The following is a 17,090-nucleotide window of genomic DNA, read 5'->3' on the forward strand; positions in this document are numbered from 1 at the left end:
AAACTGAACATGTGAAAGGAATCTATGTACAGTGCAATGTTGTATAACCTGTTACATAACATAAATATGTGAACTGGAGTATTGCAGTAAGGCCAGATGTGAGGTGTTATTGTAATAAAGTGTTGAAGTTCCCAGGACCCCATACAGTGTATATACACATGAATCATTGATATCAGACACATATATAACATATAACAAATAATACATTAATGCCAAAAGCAAAATATAATGCAAACTAAATATTAAGCAATGCTAAGCATTACACAGCTCAGCTTAGTTGGGATAAGCAATGTGTAGGCCAGCTAACTCAATCTGCCCAGTGGTATGCCCCTTTAAGCAATGCCAACATTAGGTAAGCAGGTGTGCCAATAGCTTAGCCTTTTCAAAACCATCTAGTCATGGGAAAGTGCAGGAAATTGGGCATATTTAATCCCCACAGGTGCCAATAATTCACATACCTGGTTGCAGCACCCTACTGTAAGCAGAATAGCTGGCACTGGGGAAGACACTCCATTTAGAGCACAGTGCTGGGTCAACCAGGAGTCCAGATTCATGGTATGGCTCCTGGTAAAACACCATGAGGAGAGACCACTGCAAGGCCAGTACCAGGACTCTCAGTATAAAGTAGAGGCCTGGAACAGTCTCGCCTGTGACCTCACAAGTGCCACTGGTATCCCCCAGACTGGTGAGCAGGTCAGGCATCACCATGCTGACCTGAAGTGGTAGAGGGTTGACCTCTTGGACCAGTGGATCCATGAAACAAGGCAGATGGCCGATGCCTCAGCACCAAGTAAGTACCCATTCTACTACGTAGATAATGATTGCCTAGCTTGTGTATACTATGGATAGGTAATGGCTAAATATCACTGTATTTCTCTGATAGTTGCAGATGAGTGGGCTGTGAACCAGCAAGCCCATGCTACTAGGCTGCAAAGGCTGTGTTGCAAGGCAGGTTAGTAATATTCCCGCATGCACTGTCATAACAAATAAATATAACAGTTCTGGAAAGTGTTCTACCAGTAAAGAAGTGTATTGTGTATGGGATGTACTGAATAAACCAGGAAATATAGCAGGAAGACTGTCATATAGGTTGCGTGGAAATAAAGGTGTAAGATCTTGTGAATAAAAGTATACGCCTGGAGTGCTTGTGTACATTCTACTTTCATATGTTGTTATAGTGTTGCATTATATAAATACTACTGTTGTATTAAGCAGTGTTCCAACACTGCTGAATGTAGTTAAAATGTGTAGGAAGTTCAGTATAACAATGTTGGAAGTCCCAAGAGGTCAGTCATATAGAACAACTGAGGGAGACTTAGAAACCATTGAAATGTATTATAGCAATTCCCTGATAGCACAGTATACGGTGATGTCAGCTGTAACATTTTTACCACACACAGCAGGGGTTTGAATCCCGGGACTGGTAGTAAGTTGTAGGCATAATCATACCTCACAACTGTACAGAGTTTGCGAGAATGTTCAGATAGAAAGCTGTATGCATAATTAGACCCAACAACTGTACAGACTTTGCTAGAATGTTCAGATAGTACGCTGTTAGCATAATCATAGCCATCAGCTGTACAGACTGTGGCAGAATGTTCAGGTAGTAAGCTGTATGCATAGTCATACGCCTCAACTGTTCGATCTGTCTAGCATGTCCAGATAACTGGCCCAAATCTGCTGCCCAGTAAGCTGTTCCCCTGACAAATCAGTGTGATGATCCAAGAAATGTAGGCAGTTTATACTGATATATAATGGATAGTCAGACCTGAACATAAAAAGAGAATGTATATGGAAACAATCCTGTCATTGTAGCATCTCACCCAAAGTGTATGACAGCATTTCCCAATATATATCACATTAACACCTGCATCCTGTCACATCTTTAACAGAGTGTGTGCAATAACAGATTGTTAAGTATTTGTATAACAGCAACATGGAATCTGGGAGTATGTCTAGAACTTGTCAGATAGTGTTAACAAAGATTTTCTCCACAGCTATAACAGGTAAGAGGTGTAGACTGTAGGTACTACACAGGTCATGTATATACTTGTCTACAAGCATGGAATCTGGGAGTATGAGTAAAATGTGTCATGTAGTGTTAACAATGATGTTTAAAACAGGTATAACATGTAAGAGGTGTAGACTGTAGGTACTACACTGGTCACATATATACATATCTACAAGCATGGAATCTGGGAGTATGTGTAGAAAGTGTCAGGTAGTGTTATAAATGATGTTCTCAACAGGTATAACAGGTAAGAGATGTAGACTGTAGGTACTACACAGGTCACGTATATACTTGTCTACAAGCATGGAATCTGGGAGTATGTGTAGAAAGTGTCAGGTAGTGTTAACAATGATTTTCTCAACAGGTACAACAGGTAAGAGGTGTAGACTATACGTAAGACACAGTCCATGCATATACTAATCTACAAACATACCATTGTACAAAGTAAGGACATTGGGTAGTGTAATAATACATGTAAGGGACAGATCACTGCAGTGACTAAGAAAGTTGTGAAAACTCAGTGATAAATTAGTTGTTAATTGACCTCTCTCTCTCACCCCCTCCATATGTGCAACAATAACCTTATTACACACCTCAATGGGTACGTGTACACTCCAAACTTTTGTTGGGACATTTGTCCTTTTGGTTTATAAATATTCATATTTGGTTCTATGCATGTGCCATGTTAAAATACTCCAATATTGGTAGCCTGTTGCCATCAATGAAATCTGTATGCTGTTGTAATGGCCACTGTTGTCCCATATATGCATGTGTTCTGCTTGATCTGCAACTGTTGTAAACTGGTGTCTTGGGTTAATGGGAATACCTATGCATGCTGTTACAACTAATCCTGAATGCTGTTGACGATGACTAACTGATATCTTTCTTAAAACTGCAACACCGTAGCTCGTATGTGAAGGCCGGTCCAAGTGGACCCGCCTGTCTCACCTCAGCTGGCCATGGCACCAGGCACCAGCACTTCTGGGACCCAGCCTGGGACCTCCTCCTCCAATGGCCCTGCACCACCTTTGGGTGGAACCACTGCAGGGGATGGAGCTCGCCCCCCCCCAGGAGCGGGGGCAGAAAGGTACCTGTCATCCGCCGTCAGGTCCTGGCTGTTGTGCATAGGGAGCTTGACAAGGAGATTTGAGACCAGCTATGCCAGCTTGAGGGCCGCATGGCACAATTAGAGGATGAGCCTCCCCTCCTACCCAGCCCCCAGCACAGCCAGCTTTGGGGCTGTGAAGGTGCAGTGGTGACTGTCCATGAGTGGGGACTTCAGTCCCACTGTTTGCATTTGGGGGCTCATGGGCTTGCGACTTCCAAACACCCCTCCCCATCCAAGGTGTTTGCCCTGCACATGTGTTATATACCACCCCTGTATGTGTCTTGTTTGTCTTGTCTGTTAAGTTACCCAACCTACCTCCCCAAATATAGCTACTACCCCTCCCCAACATCCCACTCTCACCTGAAAAAGAAAACAAAGGGCAATCTGTTCCCACTAACAAATCTCGCCCCATACATAGCTGTCCATTTCACACACGTGTCCACTGGACACATGTAATCCAGTCTAATTGGCATCACAACTTATTATTGTTGTCCTCACCCCCACCTAGGGGTTTGAGTGTCCAAATCTACCTCCTAATTCAGTGTTTATGCACAGCTGTTGTTGTAGAAGAAATGGACAGCTATGGACATTCCCTTCAGCCTTCTTGCACATCCCTGGCTATTTTCTGCACTGTCTTTCCCTCTTTGTGCCCGTTTTTTCACCACTTTCCTATCAACCCCTTTTTCTTTTCTTTTAATGAAATTAGCATGGGGGTAAGCTGGAGTAAGCACTTTTAAGCAGCAGCAAGCGGCTTTAAGCCTGTTTGTGCAGCAGTAAGCAATGCCTACACTGGTTAAGCAGTGTAGAAGCTTACTGAGTGTAAGAAGCTGTAACTGGAGGTTATCATTGCTTACCTCCCCACAAATCCACACAAACTTGCTTACAATTGTTTAAAAGTGCCTTACTCAGTCTTTATCCAACAGCTCTCATCCTGCCCAGCAACAAAATAATCTGCACTCCCAAGTTACAAACCCCAGATCCTGTACACTATAGGTAAAGTGATTTACCACTAAGCCATGGCAGATACACATACAGTTGATGTAATCAGAAACATATCATCCAGCACAGTCATTCAACAGTATAGGAAATGTATGTAATTGTGTAGATTAATACAAGCAACCATTTGTACATTGCTCAAATACAGTATTTCGAGCAGTCTATGTATATCAAAAAAACAGTGCTTGTCCAATCATAATGTGAGAACAGTAGTCTTGCAAAAAACTTAAGAAAATAATAAAAAATGGTGCACTTTGAGGGAGCGTATGGGCATGCTTCATGCTCAGAATGTCAAACCTGGGATGTCGGTTCCGCAGAACTGGGAGATGAGGCTGGACAGTTATGTGAGCAAACCACTGCTTCTCAAACCCATGGCAGGAGGCTACCAGTGGAAGAAACAGTATAGACCAGCTAAGTCTAATCTAGACACAAAAACAGGTTCATCCCTGGTGGGACGAACCAAAAATTGGGAGTCAAACCATTGTCTACACATGTCTCAAAAGATGAACAAGGCAAGGCTTGTACGTACGTGGACTAAACGAATGAAGAGCCTGAAGAAGCTTGGGTTGAGACAGTATACTGGATGAGTACCGAGACGTGGAGAGAGGGCAATGTGTGGAGGTGTGGTATGGCTGTGCTAGCAACTGGAGAATGGGTGGTTGATGTATACGTGGAGCTCAGGGGGTGGGGGAAGGAACCATGCATATGAAATTATGGAAGATATATGCAAATGAAGCAGCACAGCAATAGTGTAGTGGACAGAGCATCTGCCTAATGAGCAGGCATTCCCGATTTGAGTCCCACTGCAGCACAGTCTATTTTACATGGCAAAGCACGTTATAACTAATTTTGTTGTTGCAAAACCCACTAAATAACACATTTATGAATTAGAGTACTGCAGGTAATGCACATGCGAAGTGTCAGTGTCATAATGAATAAGCCACTAGTAAGCAGGGCTTAGTAATTATTAGTAAGAGGGCTAACCTGTTTTGCTGGTTGGGGGATGTTAATACATGTAAGACTTATGTTGCTTGAGCCCCCTCACCCCCATTAAGGGTGCCTGTGTTCATATATGTCCTTGATATGTTCTCTATTATATATATATATATATATATATATATATATATATATATATATATATATATATATATATATATATATAGTATATATACATATCTATATATAGATCTGCCCAGCAACAAATTTTGCAAGGTTCGAGGATAGGACCCTGCATACCATACACAAAGTGATTTACCACTAAGCCATGACAGATATACATAAATCTGATGATTTCAGAAACATATCATCCAGCCCAGTCATGCAACAGTACAGAGAATGTATACCAACATGTAGATGTATGTGTGTGTAAATGTATTAATATCTAAACAGATAAAACATATATATATATATATATATATATATATATATTTAGAAATATTTACATATATATATATATATATATATATATATATATATTTATATACATATATATGAACATATATACATGCAAATGCCTACATCGACACATATATATGCACCTATATGTCTACAAATACACAGCAAGATACATATATGCATGCAGATATATAGCTATGTAGCTATATACGGACATATTCATACATATGTAAGCTGATATACATATATATATATATATATATATATATATATATATATATATATATATATATATATATATAGGTATATGTGGCCATACATCTGTAGATAGCAATGGTAGATTAACAAAAACAAATATGTCCACATGCACAGTTAATGGGGTTGAGAGGGCCCAAACAATATACATCTTGTACGAATAGGCATACCTCCCCCCAGCCAAATCCGTCCAGCCTGCAATACACTACCACGTGTTGCAGATCCCATTACTCCAAATGCAGTATAGCAGCACTTACAGTCTGTAGTCAAGTCAGGCACATCCCCTTCTTGTGTGTGCCCTGTTTCCTCAGTGTATGTTGTTAGAGGTAAATCCCCAATCCATCTGAGATGCTGTTTGCCAAACAACAGATCTAGTTCCTGTTCACAGTGAATGAAAAGGGCCAAGACCAACATGATGTTCATAGATATTGGAGTGTGTTTCCATGCAATTGGCTATGGGAATGTTACCACAGCATTTCCACATGCAGTCAGCTACAGGAGGCCTGCAATTCGTGCAGAGGCCATCTGCTGATCATGAGCATCTCTTAAAATACACATACTGCTACCTAAGACAAGCAGGTGTAGGTCTACACATCTACCAGAGAGGGAGTGGGAGAGGCAGACAGAGGCAAAGACAAGTCAGGGAGGGGTGAGAGAGTAAAACCTAAGCATGTTTGTGTCACACACCTACAAGCACAGGGTATCAAACCCCTGACGACTATTTTGTGCAATCACAGTTCTATGCAGTTATTGGATGTGCCATCTGGGTTACCTGTTGTGGAGTCCTCAGAACATATATGTGATGGTGCATGACATCTGCAACAGGGATACAGTAGCTATATGGTAGGTGACGTACACGTGCCTGTCCACATGAACAGGTGCCAGCATCAACACAGCCATACTCTCACAGGGATGCACACACATTGACACACTTGGCAGGTTCAGGAGTCCAACTAATCAGTAGTGGGATTGCCACAACACATCATTGTGCAGGTATCACATGCACCCCACAGGTCATACGGAGGTTGTATAGGCAAAGGGTATGAGGTGGTGTCTGACATCAGACAGCATGCTTCAGTATGCTAATGGGGGTTGCAGTGAGTGTGGATGTGAACATACGCACCATACAACACATACACAAATGCACAGGGTGCCAGTACTGACATGCATGGGTGCATGTCTGCACGGGTGTGTGGTGGTCGACTGTGCCAGACGGCCATACAAGGCTAGGTGATGGGTATACCTTGGCATCAGGCCACATGACAATGGTCTGCATTGTGGCTCAGGGCTGTAGTTTCTGCATTTGCCCACACAGGTGGGTATTGTATCCCCCATCCAGTCACCTGGGTGACTATTGTGTGTGGCCAATGCTGTGCATCACTTGTCATGTATGTGTTTCTTAGTCCATGACATAAACGGTGTCTGGGATGTGCACACCTTCCACATGCATGTACAGTGACATGTGGAACTGTACCTGGGGTGTCTGGCCCATGTTGTGAACACATATTATCATCAGATGTGCCAGTCTTGCCCACCTGTGGCAGGAACTGGCAATGGGCAGCAGGTTTACCCTGCACCTACATTGATAGCATGCTTACAGCATTCCCTGGTTTCAGTGGAATCTGTCCATACAGGGCATGTTGTCAGGCATGATATGTCCTTTGTGGGTCACATGTGATGGCACCACAGGTGTTGCAGGTGTCCATTGGGAACATGGGGGAGGTGCACTGTCTGCATGTACGTGCATATTGGCAAGATGGACAGTGTGTTACAACCTCTGTAGCTTACTGCTATCACTCCATAGTTACTATCAGTGGCCAATATGCAGTGTACTATCCACATATTGGCTGTTGCCCAGGCATGTGTGTGTGTATGAGGGTTGTGAGTGTGCTCTGGGTAATATTGGGGTTGCTAGCTGTGATTGCCTTGCCTTGATGTCACGTGTATGGGTATAGGTTTACACCCCAGCCTCTCAGCTATTTCACATCTGTTATCCCTGTACAGTGGACATTGTGATATATAGTAGGGCCACTATAGAAGAAAAATGCAAAACCCACTTCACATTGGCCACACACTCACAACCACCTCCACACAGGATATGAACTACAAACAAACACGCTACAAAGTACACACATCTGTGAGTAGAACCCCTACCTTACCAGTTTATTACATGACAGCACTACACAGTTACAGTACATGCCACAGAGATTACTGGAGGACTTCTTCCCCAAAGGTGTATTTCACACTGAATGACATCAGCAGGATTGCCAAAGTAGGCCATTTGAAATGTACTGCATGTGACTAGCCTAAAATGCATTGCTCCTTACACAGACAGTGACACACAAACAAAACATCCACAACCATGTGTGGGTATAGAACCCCTAACAGAGCTCTACATCACACAGCTGTTATAGGACACAACATGGGGATTACTGAGAAACCCCTCCCCAAAGGTGTATTTCACAATGAATGACATCAGCAGGATTGCCAAAGTAGGCCATTTGCCATGTACTGCGTGTGACTAGTCTAAAATGCATTGCTCACTACACAGACATTGTAACACATACAAAACATCCACAACAACCATCGGTGGGGATGGAACCCTAACACAGTTCTAAATCACACTACAGTAGTACGCAGTTATGGCACGCATTATGGAGTTTACCGGGCTACAACATTCCCAGAGGTGTATTTCTAGGTGGATGACATCAGCAGCCTCACCAAAGTTGAGTATATGACTTGTAGGCAGTGTGAGTACCCTAAAAAGCATTGCTCTCTCTGCAGTAAGACACATACACACACACACACACACACACACACACACACACACACACACACACACACACACACACACACACACACACACACTAACCATGTCTGGGATTAGAACACCTACCTAACTACTTTATCACACTGCAGGACTACTATGCAGTTACAGGACTTTCTGTGGAGATTACTGGGCTGAAACCTTCCCAGAGGTGTATTTCTAGGTGGATGAAAATATTCAGCCTTGCCAATGTTGAGTATATGACTTGTAGGCAGTGTGAGTATCCTAAAAAGCATTGCTGCCTACACAAACAGAGTCAGACACACACACACACTCACACACTTGCCATGTCTGGGATTAGAACACCTACTTAACTACATTATCACACAACAGCAGTACGCAGTTACAGGACGAGCTTTAGAGATTACTGGGCTACAACCTTCTGAGAGGTGTATTTCTAGGTGGATGACATCAGCAGCCTTGCCAATATTGAGTATATGACTTGTAGTCAGTGTGAGCATGCTAAAAAGCATTGCTGTCAACACAGACAGACACACACACTTGCCATGTCTGGGATTAGAACACCTACTTAACTACTTTATCACATGACAGCTGTACACAGTTACAGGACATGCAATAGAGATTACTGGGCTACAACCTTCCAAAAGGTGTATTTCTAGGTGGATGACATCAGCAGCCTTGCCAAAATTCAGTATATGAATTATAGGGAGTGTGATTATCCTAAAAAGCATTACTCTCTACGCAGTCAGACATGCACACAAACACACACACACAACTGCCAAGTCTGGGGTTAGAACTCCTACCTAACTAGTTTATCACACTACAGCAGTAGGCAGTTATGGGACATGACACAGAGATTACTGGGCTACAATTCTCCCAAAGGTGTATTTCACATTGGATGACCTCAGCAGGCTTGTCATAGTAGGGCTTTGGGGAGGGCAGTGTGTGTGCATGGGCCATAACCCATTCATCTAGGGGTTGACACTCCACATGCTGGCACACACAGGGTCATATTTCACAGGTATGTGTATACAGATGCTAGATGACTACTTCCTTGTACAGTCATGTTGCACAGCTGGCACATGCACCGCATAGTCTGTAATGCTGACAGATACTGGTGGCTGGTATCTGCAGTGAGTGCCATCTGCACCTCATGTGTTTGGGCCCCTTTGGCTGTATGCTGGGTGGGACAGACCTGGATGGCTTCTTGTCACAGTCACCCTCTCCCACACATCTATGTACATCTACCTTTGGCTTATTATAGTGTGTTGTCCTGACATATATGTCTGTTTTCCTATCCATTGTGTGTGCAATGCATGAGTGGTGCATACTGATGAGTGTCTGCACTAACAACTGCAACTGCCAGATATTTCTGGTCCACTGGTGTTTGCAGACATGGCCTTTATGTGTTTCTGTGTGAGCATGCCCAGTATGACCTTTCAGTATGTTGTTGACTGTCATTGCCTTCATTTCTCTAAGTGTGTGAGCATGCCCAGTATGGCCGTCTGTATTGAATGTGTGGATTGTGTCCAGGTAATTTGTGCTGCAGTGCTGACCTTTGTGTTGTACATCGGCAGGTAGCATGCTGTCTCTGCAGGGTATCCATAGATCATTTGGCTTTGACTGTTACTACATTTCTGCATAGCAGGGAGGGGCACGCCTGACTGTTTCAACATTTCTACACAGTAGTGGGGGGGCACACCTGACTGTTATTACATTACTATGTAGGATGTGGGCACACCTAACTATTACTACATTTCTACACAGGAGTGGGGATTGGGGGGGCATACCTGACTGTTATATGTAGGATGGGGGGGCACACCTGACTATTTCTACATTTCTACACAGGGTTGGGGGGCACACCTGACTGTTATTACATTACTATGTAGGATGTGGGGAGCACTCGTGACACTAGTACACATTCACTATGACTGTACTGGTATGTCAGATACACCACTTCATTCTGTATTGCTAACCATCATGCTGACTAGAGGCATACTAGTGTACTACAGATCGTGGCTTTGGTTGCCCTACATATTACTGTATGACTTCCCACCCTTCAGAACTAACATCCCACTGCCTGCCCTACTGTGGTCTGTCTGTGTAGGCCTGGTGGGGAGGTTATCCACAGCCATCATTCAGAGGCCATGGTACAGGCTCTGTTTGGGTTTGTCTACATGTGTCCTGCTGGCTGAGACTGTTGTTGGGTATGTGAACTGTCCTGACTAGCATGTGTGGGTCATATGGACACACATGTCGCTCAGCAAATTTCCTGCAGTGGGTTTTTTCATCCTGTGTAGTACTAGCTACTATGGTAACTCCAGTATGTGTTACAGATGTCATGGTGCCACTATGGTGTCTACTGTCTGCTGCCATAATATTCAGCCACCCAATTCCCTTGCATGCTCACAACCATACCATAGCTTCAGGTAATGACACATTTTACTCCATTTGGCAATTGGTAGGTTGATTGACTTACCTAGAGGGTGCATCAGACTTGAGGATGGTGCTGGAGGGCTGCCTATGTCGGATGCACATAGTACACTCCCTATACATGGCTGAGCACAGGTAGTGTCATGTTTGGCATCCCTTTTATTGTATGTGTGAGTCAGAGAGAGATGCTGTTCCCTGGGTCCCTACTGTGTCACTGCATGTGCTATGCATTGCCTCATTGCCGCAGCCATGGCATACTGGGCACACCTCCATCTGCCTACTGGGGTAGGCTCAGGTTGTTCCTCCCTCAGGTCAATCTGTGCCTGTGCAGGCCTTGGCATTGGTGGGGGCTGTGTGGCCCTGCCCCATGCTGTTTCTGCTGAAGCTGTTTCCACAGGATCATATTGTGTAGCACAGCACATACCATAACAATTTGGGTACATGTAGCTGGTGAATACTGCAAGCTCCACCGGATGTGCCCAGACACTGGAACTGTGATCTGAGCATCCTAAACACACACTCTATTATATGTCTGGCATGTGTGTGTGCCTCATTATGGCATTGTTGTTCAGGTGTGTGTGCATTTCTGATGGGTGTCATCAGCCACGGCTCCAGTGTGTACCTAGCATTCCCTACCAGATGAGCAAAGGAGATGTCCCCATTGGGAAATCTCTGATACAGCTGCGTCAGATGCCATATGTGGAATTGTCATAGCTTCCAGGGCAGCCAGCCCACACATTCATTATAATGTCCTGGGCATCACATACGACCTGGCAGTTGATGGAGGGGATGCCTCTGCGGTTGATGTAGGCCCTACCCTGCTCACCGGGTGGTACTTTGATGAATATGTGCATGCAGTCTATAGCACCCACTATACCAGGGTTTTCTGCTATTTGGTGGAAGAGATGCATATTGCTGGTCAACGCCTCACGGGTGTTAAGAAAATATATGTGCTCACTGGCATGTGCTGACATGGCATCCAGGAACTGGTGGAATACTCTGGATGCTGGTGCCTGTGAGATCTCCATGATATCCCCAGCTGTGCTTTGGGAGGTACCTGTGGCTAGTATACCTAGGCCTACACGTACTTTGGTATCCACTGAGATGGGTTCACCTTAGTCAGTTTGGTGTGTCAGATGTGGCCGGTGTAGCTAAACAATTTGCTGTAGGAGGTCTCTGTCCACCCTATAGTGCTCCACTATCTCCAACTCATGTAGTCCCTGGTAGGTTACCCTTGGTCTCTACACTCTTCTCTGTCTCTTCACTGTGGGTTGTTCAGCAGCATTCACATTCTCACCACCCTCAGCCTGTTGCACATGTTGTTCTATGTTGCCTGCTGCAGCCCTTCTCATTTTGTAGGTTTGTTTGTTAAAATCTTCCCGCTTATATACACCAGTGGTGTAGCGTGTGGGAAACACCAGAAGGGAAAGTGTTTGCTTAGTATATAGTAGTGTTCTGTGCTGGGCTGGTCTGCTGCATGTGTAATTGGCTGAATCTGATACATTTCACCTGCCAGCTAAGCTAGTTTTCCTTGATTACCTTCTTAATGCTGTTTTCCCTTCCCATTGTCTCCCTGTTTAAGCCTGTGTGCACGCCACGCAAACAGAGTTCTCAAATGTGCACAGTGCTGCTATTTCCTGTTTTAAATTATTTTTTCTTCCTGTAAAACACAGTGCGCAGCGCACACACCCACTTAGGCTTTGTAAAGAGTGCTAGGCAGGTTTAGACACACCCCTTATCTTAGCTGTGCTAAGCTAGGAGCAACCCCAAGCCACAGGGCTCCAATCTGCTTACAGTATGCCTGACACCCCCCCATGATGTCACCTACCTCCTAGCCTTGCACCAAGCTAATCCTACTCTTACACTGTTGTGACCTGACTCACATGCTGGGGAGAACTGGGATTCACTATCCTTCCCTTCATGTGCATAGGATTGCCTGCTAATGCATAGTTACATGTCTCACACTGAGCCTCCCCCCCTTAGCAACCACTACTCACTGGCAAGATTGTCTTTTGCCTGCCATTGACTTGCATTGCAAAATACTGATTTTCGTTAGAATTCTTATTTTAGGTTTATTTTATTATTTTCCCCCCAGTCCCATTTGCGTGCCGCTGCCCTACGCTTAAACAGCCGAGATCAGCTAAAAAAAAATAAAAGTTGTTTTTTTTATTTCTTTTTTTTTATTTGTTTGCAATGCCAATGGCCTTATACTTGGCCACTGGCATGCTTACTATATGATATGCAGCCTTTATTTGGAGCTGTCATAGCTCCGTTTTGGATTTTGCAGAAATGTACTCGGTTACTAACCGAGTACATTTCTGCAGATTGCACTAGTCTTGCATGGACTATTGCAAGCCTCCTGGATTGCAAATTCACCTCATTTGCATGGATTTCACCTGCAAATGGGGTAATTTGCATACCAGGACTTAGTCTGTGCAAGATTAGTTCAGGAGCACTTGTGCATGCCCCTGTAGGCTGTTCCTGGATTGCACAGCAGACATATTGCCTGCTTGAGCTCCTGCACTGATCTTGCACTCTGTGCAAGCTTTTGAAAATCCAGGGGAATGTTTTTTTCCTTGCTTTACTGACTGCTGCTGTGTGTGAAAGTGTGACACAGTGATCACTGAGAATTTACCTTTATCCTGCTGCTGTTGAAACTTGGAGTTGGTATAAATAATTACGGTGGGGTGAGAGGGTGCAGTAGACAAGCCCCCCTCCATAAAATATTTTTCCATGATGTTTGTGATTCCATATTTTAAGATCCATTTTTTTATATTCACTCATGTCAGCATTCACTTTGTCATTAAGTAATGATATTATACACACACACACACACACACACACACACACACACACACACACACACACACACACACGCACACACACACACACACACACACATATATATATATATATATATATATCTATATATATATATATATATATATATATATATATATATATATATATATATATATGTGGATTCACTTTAGAAGCTCAAAATACTGAAATATCAAAATTCAGTATTTCGAGCCCATAAAATGGAATCCTGAGAACAGTGAAAGCTTGGAAGCATGAAATTCAAAACCACGAATACCAGAGGTTTTGAATTTCGCGCTTCTGAGGTTTCCCTGTGGTTATGAATTCAGGTATGTGTGTATTAAGGGTTTTGGGTAGGGGCTGTGGTGTGTGTCAGTGTGTGTTGCTGTGATATGTGTGTGCGAGGAGACTGTAGCTTGTGTGGTGTTGTTTTGTGTGTGTTTGTGTGTAGTACGACCTCAGAGTGAGAATATTTAAGTACGGGGGTGTGGGGGGGGGCGCTTTTATGTAGTAGAGAGCTTGTTTGTGTGAGAAGGATGTTGTATATATATATGTGTGTGTGTGTGTGTGTGTGTGTGTGTGTGTGTGTGTGTGTGTGTGCGAAATTCAAAATCTTTGGTGTGTGAGATTTTGAATTTCATGGATCTGAGTTTTCGTGGTTTTAAAAATTCGACTTTATAGCTTCGAAATATTGAATTTCAATATTTCAGTATTTCGAGGATATAAATTGAATCCATGTATGTATATATATATATATATATATATATATATATATATATATATATATATATATATATATATATATATATATATATATATATATATTAAATTTCCTATCACAGTTTTGAAGCCCTCAGTCCTGAAATACACATACACAATCATGGGATCATACAACTGAAGATCAAAACATTGAAGACCATAATGACAAACTTTCAAACTTCTGAACTTGCATGCCCCACAGGACACATATTAGCACTTGTTCCTGAATGTGGATCCAGGATTGTAATGTTCAAAATCTCACACTACAGATGACCGAGATGAGATGAGAACTCCAAAATGTCATTTACATGAATGACCACATAGCTGACAAGTTTTCCATGGTAAGTAACCACTGGGCCAACAAGGGGAAACTTTCCTTTTTCCCCACTGTAGGGTGATCTGGGAGTTGGTATATTTAGTTAGAGGAGTGCGGGGGAAGAGCCCCACACTTGGGTGGGTTGGAGATGGTGCAGTATATTTTCTGTTAGTTTTTGGCCCAGTGGTTTCTTACCATGTGAAACATGTTGGCTATATGGTCATTCATGTAACTGAAGTTTAGGAGTTCTTGTCTCAGTAATCTGGTCTTCGGTATTATGGAATTTTGTTCTTGTAAAGTAGGCCTATATATATATATATATATATATATATATATATATATATATATATATATATATATATATGGGTCTACTTTTAAATTTTGAAATCCCAAAACCTTGAACCTCTAAATCCCAACATTCAGAATTTCGAAGTTTTGGAATCTCAAAATGTATCAATGGAGATCACCGTATAGTGCGGAACGGGAACTTTACCATTCTCTTCCCTATAGTGTGATATAGGAGTTGGTATATTTAAGTAGCAGGGGGTGTGATTGGGTGAAGCTCCCCCACATGGGGGCTTGCCCCCTGCAAAACTATGATTTCTGATGTTTTCTTCTTTTAGGTGTTTTTCATTTTTGATTTTGAGATTCCAAAACCTTGAACTTCTGAATGTCGGAATTTAGAGGTTTGAGGTTTTGGGATTCAGAAATTTAAAAGTAGACCCATATATACATATATATTTATACATTTATATGTTTGTATGCATGATTTTGCTGTCCTGCCTCTCATTGGAGTAAGGGAGTATGTCTGGGCATTCATTTCCACTGTAGACTCTCCAGAAGAGACCAGAGGTCAAGTACGAGTTAGATCTTCAGGGGGGCAGGTTAGTCTTTAGGAGTTACATCACACACAGAAGCAAGTAACACCTTTGCTAACACCCATTGCATGCAAAATCATGGGCAATTACAGGTATGCACAGAGGGTTTCGTTTCTTAAAGCCAAAAGATCCCTGGACTTAGATGAATGGGTCTTGCCACTTGAAGGAATGGATAAGCTGTATGGTACAGTGGAGAGAGGGTAACTTGTTAGGAATTGAGGTGAGGAGGAAATACAGAAAATAAGTAGATATTCAAGTAAAAAATAGAAGGTAAAATTAATAGAGAACATAGTAGGAAACAAACACAAGTGAATTAGGGAAGGTCTGGGTAGTATTAGTTAGCAGTGCAAGGACTCGGGGTAGGGAGATTGGGTGGATACAAGCACTGATATAAGAAGAGGGTTTAGACACTTCAGGCATTACAGAAACATGGGCTAATGGCATACAGTGGTGGGACACAGATGTGCCTGGAAATAGGTTCTTCAGGAATGCAGATAACTGATAGAGGGAGATTCAGTAGCAGTCTACATAAAAAATATCAAATGTGAGAGAAGCAAAGAGGTGCAGGAGAAACACCACCTCACGAAAGGGGCAAAAGAAAAAATGGAATCACATAGTAGAGCAAGTTCCTTGACAGTTAGGAAACAGGAAGAGGGTTGGGGGGATCATACACCAAATCATCACATTAACACATCAAGGGAGGAGGCTGAGGGTCAGGGCTAAGAATATAGAGGTGGGGTAGGAGATGCAGGGTAACACTCATGGGGATCAGAATCTGGTAGCTGCAGATTGAGACATTCTTTGTTCCACCATAATGGAGAGAGAGTGAGAGAGTGGGAACTGATGAAGGTCAGGAACTAGGACAGTTTCAGCCAGATGGTGTCAGAATGCTAGGGTAAAATGCTGGATGTGGTGTTAATTAAAGTAGGGAGCACTATAGATGTTCAAGTGAAGGCATTGTTATATAGGAGAGGCAATGCTGTGTTTCGTTTAGAGAGCAGAGTGAAGGATTAGAAAACAAAATTAAAAAAATGATAATTAGAAATTATGGGACTGGATTTTAGTTAAGGCGGAGGTGCTAAAGGGTGAGTTAAAAGGTATAGAACAACTCAGTGGAGTGAACAACTATGATAATAGGTCAGGGATTGAGTAATCAGTGTTATGGACAAGGACATAAGGAAGAGTCAATTAGAGCATAGTGCAAATGGGTGTAAATAGGAAAGAGAAGATAACAGGGTCATCAGGTAGAGCATACAAATGCTGGAAATGAAGGACAAGGATGTGGAGGGAACACATAGTACAAGGAGTTCAAAGGGGCAACAAAGGTGGTC

Source organism: Protopterus annectens, chromosome 2.part0 (assembly GCF_019279795.1).
Source record: "Protopterus annectens isolate FY-2018-M chromosome 2.part0, PAN1.0, whole genome shotgun sequence".
Taxonomy (NCBI): Eukaryota; Metazoa; Chordata; order Ceratodontiformes; family Protopteridae; genus Protopterus; species Protopterus annectens.